The sequence below is a fragment of the Miscanthus floridulus genome, unplaced genomic scaffold (genome assembly GCF_019320115.1).
Source record: "Miscanthus floridulus cultivar M001 unplaced genomic scaffold, ASM1932011v1 fs_393_1, whole genome shotgun sequence".
In the NCBI taxonomy this organism is placed as follows: domain Eukaryota; kingdom Viridiplantae; phylum Streptophyta; class Magnoliopsida; order Poales; family Poaceae; genus Miscanthus; species Miscanthus floridulus.
Window position 1 is genome coordinate 7,657 of NW_027096689.1, and position 9,844 is coordinate 17,500.

A 9,844-nucleotide genomic window follows, 5' to 3' on the forward strand; every position below is an offset into this window, starting at 1 on the left:
ATGTTCAGTTCTGGCTGGGTAAAGATATACTTGAGGCTTTTGTGGTCAGTATAGATATGACATACATTGCCCAACAAGTAATGTCTCCATATCTTTAATGCATGGACAACGGCTGCCAGTTCCAAATCATGTGTAGGGTAGTTGACTTCATGTTTTCTCAATTGCCGAGAGGCATATGCAATTACTCTCCCTTCTTGCATAAGCACACATCCCAAACCTATTCCTGATGCATCACAAAATACATCAAAAGGCTTTTCAATATCTGGTTGTGCTAGTACAGGCGCTGTAGTCAACAAAGTTCTGAGGGTGTGAAAAGCTATTTCACATTCTGGTGTCCATTTGTATTTCTCATCTTTCTGAAGTAGTCTGGTCATAGGCTTAGCTATCTTTGAGAAGTCTGGAATAAACCGACGATAGTATCCTGCTAACCCTAGAAAACTCCGAACTTCATGGACCGAAGTTGGGGCTTTCCAATCCATGACCTCTTGTACTTTTGATGGGTCTACTAAGATTCCATCTCTTGATAAAATGTGACCTAAGAAAGGTACTTTGCTCATCCAAAATTCACATTTGCTAAACTTGGCATATAACTTATGTTCCCTCAGTCTAGATAGGACAATCCTCAGATGCTCTTCATGATCTGACTCATTTTCTGAATAAATCAATTTGTCATCGATAAACACGACCACGAACTTATCAAGTTTGGGCATGAATACCGAGTTCATCAGGTACATGAAATAGGCTGGAGCATTTGTTAGTCCGAAAGACATAACCAAATACTTGTATAAGCCGTACCTAGTAGAGAAAGCAGTTTTAGGTATATCTTCCGGTCTGATCTTTATCTGATGGTAACCTGATCTCAAGTCAATTTTGGAGAATACCTTTGCCTTCGCTAGCTGATCGAACAAGATGTCGATGCGCGGTAATGGATATTTGTTCTTGATGGTCACAGCATTGAGTGGTCTGTAATCTACACACATTCTCAGTGACTTATCCTTCTTTTTCACAAACAATGCTGGGCATCCCCACGGAGATGAGCTAGGTTGGATAAGACCTTTGTCCAATAGATCTTGCAATTGAACTTTAAGTTCTGCTAACTCATTGGGTGGCATTCTATAGGGCCTTCTGGATAGGGGTGCGGTACCTGGCACTAATTCAATTTTAAATTCCACGTCCCTATCCGGTGGCAGACCTAGTAATTCCTCTGGAAATACATCCGGAAACTCACAAACCACGGGGATATCACATATGGTGGTGGTTTGGATAGTACAGGCTAAATGTTGGGGTTTGAAATCGTGGAAGAGTGGAACTAGAAAAGCATTCCCTCCCGTGGGTTCTCTCAACATAATAGTGCGGGTGCTAGTGTCAATAAGAGCACCATGATACTTCATCCAATTCATGCCTAAGATTACACTTATCGACAACCTGGGCAATATTATCAAATCTGTGGTGTACTCCCTCCCTTGTATCACGATGAGTACATTTTTTACTATCTTTTTGGTAGTAACAGTACCCCCTGCTGAACTTATGTTATAACCCCCTTTACTTACTTCAATTATTTCTTGATCATGTCTAGGTGCAAATGCTTGACTCATAAATGAATGAGAAGCTCCCGAATCAAATAAAACAACAGCGGGATGCTTGTTGACGAGAAACATACCAGCCGTGACAACTTCTCCGGCGGGCACTTCCTCTACAGCGGTATAATGCACTTGTCCCTGACGTGCCCTGGCATTCACCTGCCTCTGATTGTTCTGATTTGGGTTGCCATTCCTCTTGGGGTGGGGGCACTCCTTGGACCAATGACCTAGTTGGTTGCAGTTGAAACAAGGTTGATTACTTCTGAATCCGGTGGAGCTGTCCTGATTGCCATTTCCTTTTGGTAAGGCAATAGTGAACGCCTTATGAAACGGTTTCTGTGGCCTATTATTCTGAGCTTTCGGTGGTGGAGGCCTGAACTTGGGTGCAGGTGGATGGAATTGTGGCCTAGCTGTGATAGGCGCTTTTGACTGGAAAGATCCGGAGGCACCGGCTTCATACGTCCTTTTGCGACCCTTTGCAACTGCATGCATGTTGTTGTGGTTTTCTTGGGTCAAGGCATCACTAATAAACTCATTGTACGTGGCACATCGAGAGTTTGCCATAGTCTTCATTAATTTGGTACCCAACCCTCGCTTGAAACTTTCTATCTTTTTCTCTTCCGTATCCACGAAACTGGGAGCATATATTGACAAGTTGTTGAATGCGTGCATATATTCTGTGAGTGACTTTGTTCCCTAAGTGAGCCTCATGAATTCGGCTGCCTTCATGCGCATCAGGCTCGGGGGAATATGGTGTCCCCTAAAAGCCAGCTTGAACTGTTCCCAGGTCACTCTCGCATTAGCAGGCAAAGACGACAGGAAGTGTGTCCACCAGATCCCTACTGGTCCTTGTAATTGATGAGAAGCATATTCTGCTTTCAGATGTTCTGTGACCCTTAGCAGACGGAATTTCTGCTCGATGGTATTTAGCCACTCATCGGCCTGCAGTGGTTCCTCAGCCACCTTGAAGATCGGAGGCTTCATGTCCAGAAACTCCTTGAATGAACTGTGCTGATTTGGCTCGGCCCCTGGTTGATGTGGGTGGCCACGAGCAGTGTTTTGCGTGATGAGGCGCAAAGCTTCCTCCATTGTCCTTTGGCTCCCTAGGAACTGGGTAAAGAATTCCTGAGCAGACAGTGGCGGTGGGGGTGGCAAGTCATCCTGGTTGCCATCCTGGCTGCCACCAGCTCCAGCATGGGTGCGCGTCATCTGCGAAGTTGTAACAATAAGCGATTATTGGTTGATGCCAAGAGATTGCAGATGAATTAGGTACTCATGCCAAACTGAAATTACTGGAGGAATTTCTCAAAAGCACAATAAAAACAGAGGCATAATAATTCATTCTCGCAACATGACATCACCAATTTGACCACTTATCATGCTCATAACGCATGCAATTTAAAGCGTGATTACCAACAAAGAACTGGAATTGCATTGACGTTTACCCAAACGTGCGATTAACATTACATGATAGTCTGGTTACGAATGCCAACTTCGAACTACAGGTCCATTACATGAATAAAGGTGATACATTAGTCTTCCCACTACATGCTAAGCGATCTAATCCTCATCATGATCACTATCGAGGTCAGACACAGAATCATCTCCTTCCTCAAGTTCTACTTCTTCTTCAGGCTCCACTTCTTCTTCTTCCTCGTACCCTTCTAGATCCATTTCTACGGCTCCAGGTGGGACATAAGGGTGGAGCTGATTGTGCAGTAGATGAACCTCTTCATGCAGATTATCGTTGTATTCTTCCGCATTGGCCAGCTACTGTCCCAGCTCAAACTATCGAGCTCTCAGGACATCTTCCCTGGACCAGGCTGCATTCCGTTGGTGAGTTAACCGAGTCATCTCTTCAGTGAGCCTCTCAATCTCGGTGTCGTGCTCCCTCTGAAGCTGACGTCGGTCCTCGCGGGCATGACCAAGAGCACCAGACACACGTCTGAGGCTACCTTCAACTCCATCTAACACTCTCATCACTACGAACATGGCACTCATGGAAGGGTTATCGCTATTCTACCCTTCTACTGCACCAATTTCCAAGGGTCTTCCTCTTGCCTGCTGCCATGAGTCAGTGGAGGGATTGCCCCTCGGAAAAACTCCAACCAAAGCGGCTGCCAGCTCCTGAGGAAAACGATCCATGATATCCCTCAGGATCCCAAAGGCTGCCCTGCCAGCTGCTTCTTCAGCAGTCCTACCAGTCGACTCATAACACCAACCTGTCCACTCAGAATCGTCACCTCGGGGACGGACAACGGCCTCCACTGTAACTAAGAGACCTTCTCCCAACCGCTCATTTGCCCAGAAGTAGCGGGGTTCCCTTCCATCAGGATAACCTACATAGCTGAGCACTCTCCATAAGAGTGTAGGCATCCCAAACTCTCCAAGGAATGTGTGACGTTGACGGGTACGTGGAGCAAGCTGACGGCTAGGAGCTCTGCCTCTGGTGGACTTGCGAGCAGTCTGCTTGGTGCGTGCCATCTGCACCATTAACATGTACCCCTTGGTGAGACAATGCCATAATGGATAAGAGTTACATAACCGAGTAAGAATTTTATAAGGGGAGGAACAATGTAGTTATGTGAATGGTAATTTAACATGATGCATGCTCGTTCCGTACGTCCTCACAAACTTAGGAAAAATTTGTTTCTAACGGTAGACACGGTGGCATGCATACGTTCTCTCATAAATAGCGTCACTAGTCGAGCTACACGTTTCGTTGTTAGTGTACCTGCATAAAATTTCATTTCAGCCCTAAACCCATAATGAATATGCAGAATGTAATTGTAAATACTTCCATATATGTATACCCATACATATACTTCCGTATCAATCTACCCGACAATAATTTAAACCCACAATTAAATACGTACCATATACACATGCAAGCATGCATACATAGCTGTACCAAAGCTAACTCTTCCCGACCGCACGCTCACATCTTGCGGTCATACACTCATCTTACCTTGGCGTAGAGGCATTTGATCCATACATTACCACTCAAGCGAATGGCATCCATACTATAGCACGCCGTATGGACGACGAAGTAAAAACCCCCATGTTAGTACTTAAATAGTCACCTAATAGTCCTTAATTTGGGCATAAGGAAAGTGATCATTGGCACACTTTACATTTCAAATACCTATTATATAACTATTAGTTGCTAGAGAAGGGTTTTTGGAAAACAAAAACTTTTGTTTTAAATACACTTGTGACAAATAACGTTGAATCTTGCTCTGATGCCAGCTGTCGCAGAACCGACCAATTTATAAGAATACAAGTACAATGGCAATCCGCAAGCGGTCGCACTATCATACTTGAACCCATATAAACCCGGTAGTCCGTCGAGTACCACGACGGGTATCGATAAATGATTTACAACAACCAAGATCGTACAGGATTCAACATACATGTCACATGTTACATAAAGTTCACAGATACTTTTCATCATCAGAGTACGAATAAAAGTTATTACAAACCAAGTTTGATAAACAAAGCGGAAGCAAATAAGTTCAAGATAAAGTTTTCCAACATAGTTTGATACAGTGCCAAGCCAGATCACGGTCCACAAAAGCAAAGATAGGAATTACTAAGGAAGCCTACCCAAGGCTTACTCCTCATCCACAGCAGGATAGAAGCAACTCTTGCAATACCCATGATACACAGTGCCATCTGCAACAATGGGAAAATAAACCCTGAGTACGAGAAGGTACTCAGCTAGACTTACCCGTCATGAACCAGAAATAAAATGACTCCAAGGATTATGCAAGGCTGTATAAGTGGACGTAACTTGACAACATTTTGCGTAAAAGGCAATTACCCATTGTACAATTATGATTCCTTTATCAAGTTAATTATAACTATCCATTTCTAGATTAGCAACTATCCTGTGCCAAACATGTGGTATATCATTTAGAAGCATACAATAGTAACCATAGCAGGTATTGTAATTCCATATTCATCTGAACCATCATGTTTCATAATACAGTTGCTACGATGTTGGGACTAGCCAAGTTTCTCACTATCCGGGAGAGACGGTGATTCGAATCGATTTCAACCAGCTGGGAATTTATTCCTAACACAAACCCAGATCTACCAGCCACGATAGTCTTAGGTCACCTTTGATACAACTCCGGTACACATTTCGCGGGTCCGTACTGCGCCGCACAATCTGGAACACCAGATGCCAGGATGCTCAGGCCAAGCCTGCCGTTGGGCTCAGTCTGATCGTTCCCCGGAAGGAGCGCACAACAAAACGGTTCTCGGCCTGAGTTGAATTACTCGGCTTCGCGGTCGGAACGAGTTATCCGGCCAGCTAAGTGAGAGGCATGCGTTCAATCTTGTCAGAAGCGCCAACAATGGTACGGTCCTTAATCGACACAGATGGGGATAAATCCACACCCAAGACCTCCATGTCTTGTCGCTTCTCTATCGACTTCCCGTCCGGTCTCAATTTACTTTTACCCCATGGTTCTGTTCCACGATAGCAGATATAGCCAACCATGCTCCGGTATCCACCTATATCTCGCAGGTGATAGGACATCACCCGACTTCTACCGGTCTAAGCATGGCTAAGCATATATATTCGATCCTGGACCTATACCGGTTAAAGGTGAAATATCTGGACAAGGAATGTACATGCATCAAGTGGTTTCATTCAACTCTTATAACCTAATGCATCAATCATAAATACGTAAGTAAACATTTGTAAATTACTGGGAGACTTATAATGCTCCGGGGCTTGCCTCGCAGAAAGGAAGTAGGGTGATGGTCAGGGCACTCTGGAAGCTCTTTAGGGTTCTGCTCCACGCCTTCGGGAGCTGCGGCTTGCGGATCCTCCTGCTGGTTCCCTTCCTCTGCTTCTTCAAATTCCAGCAACGTGATCTCTTCCTCCGATCCTAAATGCATGAGTATGGTATAAGTATTACGAATGCCTATATGTTAACAAGTGCATCGCGTTGTTTGAGTAGGTGCATATCTCTTCTCGATTATTACTTAACTACTTCTACAATGCATCGACTATGCCACAAACAGTAGCTACTTGTTTCACTCATAACTGGAGTTCTACAAATCCAAAAACAGTGATCCTAGACTTTCTGGAAAGCTTATCAAATTCTCTACAACTTTGTTATTAACCATTTTTACAGTCTACATCAGTTTCAACATGCAACTCATCACACTCTAGAATCAGTCCGGAAACTATTTAACATGCAATATAAAGTAAGAATACTTCTACTCAGGTAATCATTCAAAATTTGACAACATATAATCTACCAACAGTTTAAGCATACTAATTACATTTAATATAATATAATGGTGAAGCCCAAACTATTTATTTAATTGCCTTTATCATTTTATTTAGATATCTAGGTTAAATAATAAACATATATCAGCTGTACTTCATAAATTCCCAAAAATTTACAGTGCCTTACTAATGCTATAAAAGGACTACTATAAAAATTTCATGTCATTTTACTAAGTAGAACATTCTGTACAAAAATGATAAGGCAGCAAGGCTTGAAATAGCATAAATGGAAATTCCTATTGAAAAGTGTCAAGCAATAGATTTTCTATTTTTCTTAACATCCATATGGTACTAGTATTACCTCCAATAAATTTCATGAATTTTGGACTCATAATTAATTTATAAAAATTCATGCAAGGATTGACTATTTATAAAAGAAAAATCTATAACTATAGATCTACACATGCACTGGTCCTCAAATTTTTACCAGAGTTCATATATGACAAGAATAGCCTACCACAAAAATTTCATAATTTTTGGAGCACAGGAACTCTAGATATAAAATAAACAAATTTGAATGTATTCAAAATCACATTTCAAATCCCTATTTAAATCTCCAGAAATTTCTACTGTTGAAACCAAGAACATATTTTTCTTAAATACTACACTTCCTAAGTAACACAATCATATTTATTTCACAATTTTAGGAGCTACCAAACTGAAGATACAAAATTCACAAAACAAATAAAAAACTAGAATCAAATGAGTTAGCCTTCAATACTACTGTCGCTGACCGGTGGGACCCGCTGGTCAGGGGACCCCACGCGTCAGTGACACGGAGCAGAGCAGCGGTGCTGCTGGGCACTGCGTGGCTATGGCTCGTCAATGGCGAGCTTCGCCGGCGGTAACATCTTCACTACACGACCTACGTGACCTAGCGAAGCGATTGAGCCACTTGGCCGGTCCTATTGCCGACCCTAGAGCTGACGGCGGCGACCATGGCGGAACGGCGGGGCTGGACCACGGTGGTACGTCGGTGTGGGCTATGGTGGCTCGAACGGACGCTGCGCCGAGCATCACCGAGCTGCGGCGGAGCTATCTAGTGCCCTAACGCGGCCTGGGATGGACGGTGGCGACGTGGCCACGGAGACGGAGCTCACGGCGGAACTCCAGCGAGCTTATACGCGCTGTGGTGGCTTACCAAGTGCTGTCAGCGGGCACGGGAAGAAACAGTGGTTCGCTGGGAAGATGGTGGAGCTTTGGTGGTGGTGCTGGAGTGGCTAGGCGCGAGCTGTGCGTGGCTATGGCGACGGCGGAGCTGCGGGCGCTCGGCGGCTACTGCAGCGAGGAAGAAAGGAAGCTAGAAGCGAAATGGGAGCGCGGCTAAGTGCGGGTGGGCGCTGGCATGATGAAGGCGCGCTCGGGCGCGTCGTGGCCTAGCTGGGCAGAGCAGAGGCGACGCGCGGCCGTTTCTCCTCCACGCGGCAGCCATGGCCTGATGGCGGTCGGCCACTGAATCAGCCGATTCAGTTTGTCAGTCGCGAACGGTGATGCCTGACAACGCGTTTTCAAGTTGACATATCTGCTAATCCGTTGCTCCTAAGCGAAAACGATCTACATGAATTTTGTAGCCCGAAGTACCAGCTACAACTTTGGTTCAAGTACCTTGTTCTAATTCGCAACAGAGACGGAGTAATATCGTGCTCAACATCGGCTGTCAGTCGGTCAGTCAATCAACCACTTAGAAATTTTTGTTAAGTCATGAAATGCTGATTTTCCTGATTTCTGTGGGACCTATTCAAGCATGTTAGAAGCTAAATCAGTCCATGACCCAAAAATAAAAGTTGTTCCTTATGTCAAACACTCCAACTTTGCTTTAGTGAACTCCTCCATGCAAGGTCTCTAACACCTAGTTCAACTTTAGTCAAACATGCCACTTTGAAATCATGATACATACTCAAACCATGGCTAAATGACCAATTTAGCCCTAGCCCTAAATACCAAAGTTGTTCATGATGATATCCTAAGCATGTTTAAGAAATTTCCAAGGTCATCCTATCCTTTTATGCAGTGGTCAATCATAGAGCTATCCAGGTCAACACATGAAATATCACTTAAGTGCTTGATCATGAAATGTGGCCTTCATGAACAAGGTTCCTTTTGTTAACCTAAGTGTAGCTAATGTGTTTTAGTGACTAGCATTACCCACTTGCATTTATTTGCACATGATCTTATGCATATGTTCTAAGAAACACGAGATAACAAGCAATGTTTCATATGTTTCGATCAAATGTTTCAATTGTAAATGATGATTTATGAATGCTTGATGCTCATGCTCATGTTATGCAAGTCAAGTTATGCAAGGCTAACACCTGAGGTGTTACAATCACATTGCTGGAATTCGAAGAAGCAGAGGAAGGGAACTAGCAGGAGGATCCGCAAGCCGCTGCTCCCGAAGGCGTGGAGCAGAACCCTGAAGAGCTTCCATAGTGTCCTGACCACCGCCCTACTTCCTTTCTGCGAGGCAAGCCCCGGAGCATTATAAGTCTCCCAGTACTTTACAAATGTTTACTTACGTACTTATGATTGATGCATTAGGTTATAAGAGTTGAATGAAACCACTTGATGCATATACATTCCTTGTCCAGATATTACACCTTTAACCGGTATAGGTCCAGGATCGAATATATATGCTTAGCCATGCTTAGACCGGTAGAAGTTGGGTGATGTCCTGTCACCTGCGAGATATAGGTGGATACTGGAGCATGGTTGGCTATATCTGCCATCGTGGAACAGAACCATGAGGTAAAAGTAAATCAAGATCGGACGGGAGGTCGATAGAGAAGCAACAAGACATGGAGGTCTTGGGTGTGGATCTATCCCCGTCTGTGTCGATTAAGGACCATACCGTTGTTGGTGCTTCTGACAAGATTGAACGCATGCCTCTCACTTAGCTGGCCGGATAACTTGTTCCGACCGCGAAGCTGAGTAATTCAACTCAGGCCGGGAATCATTC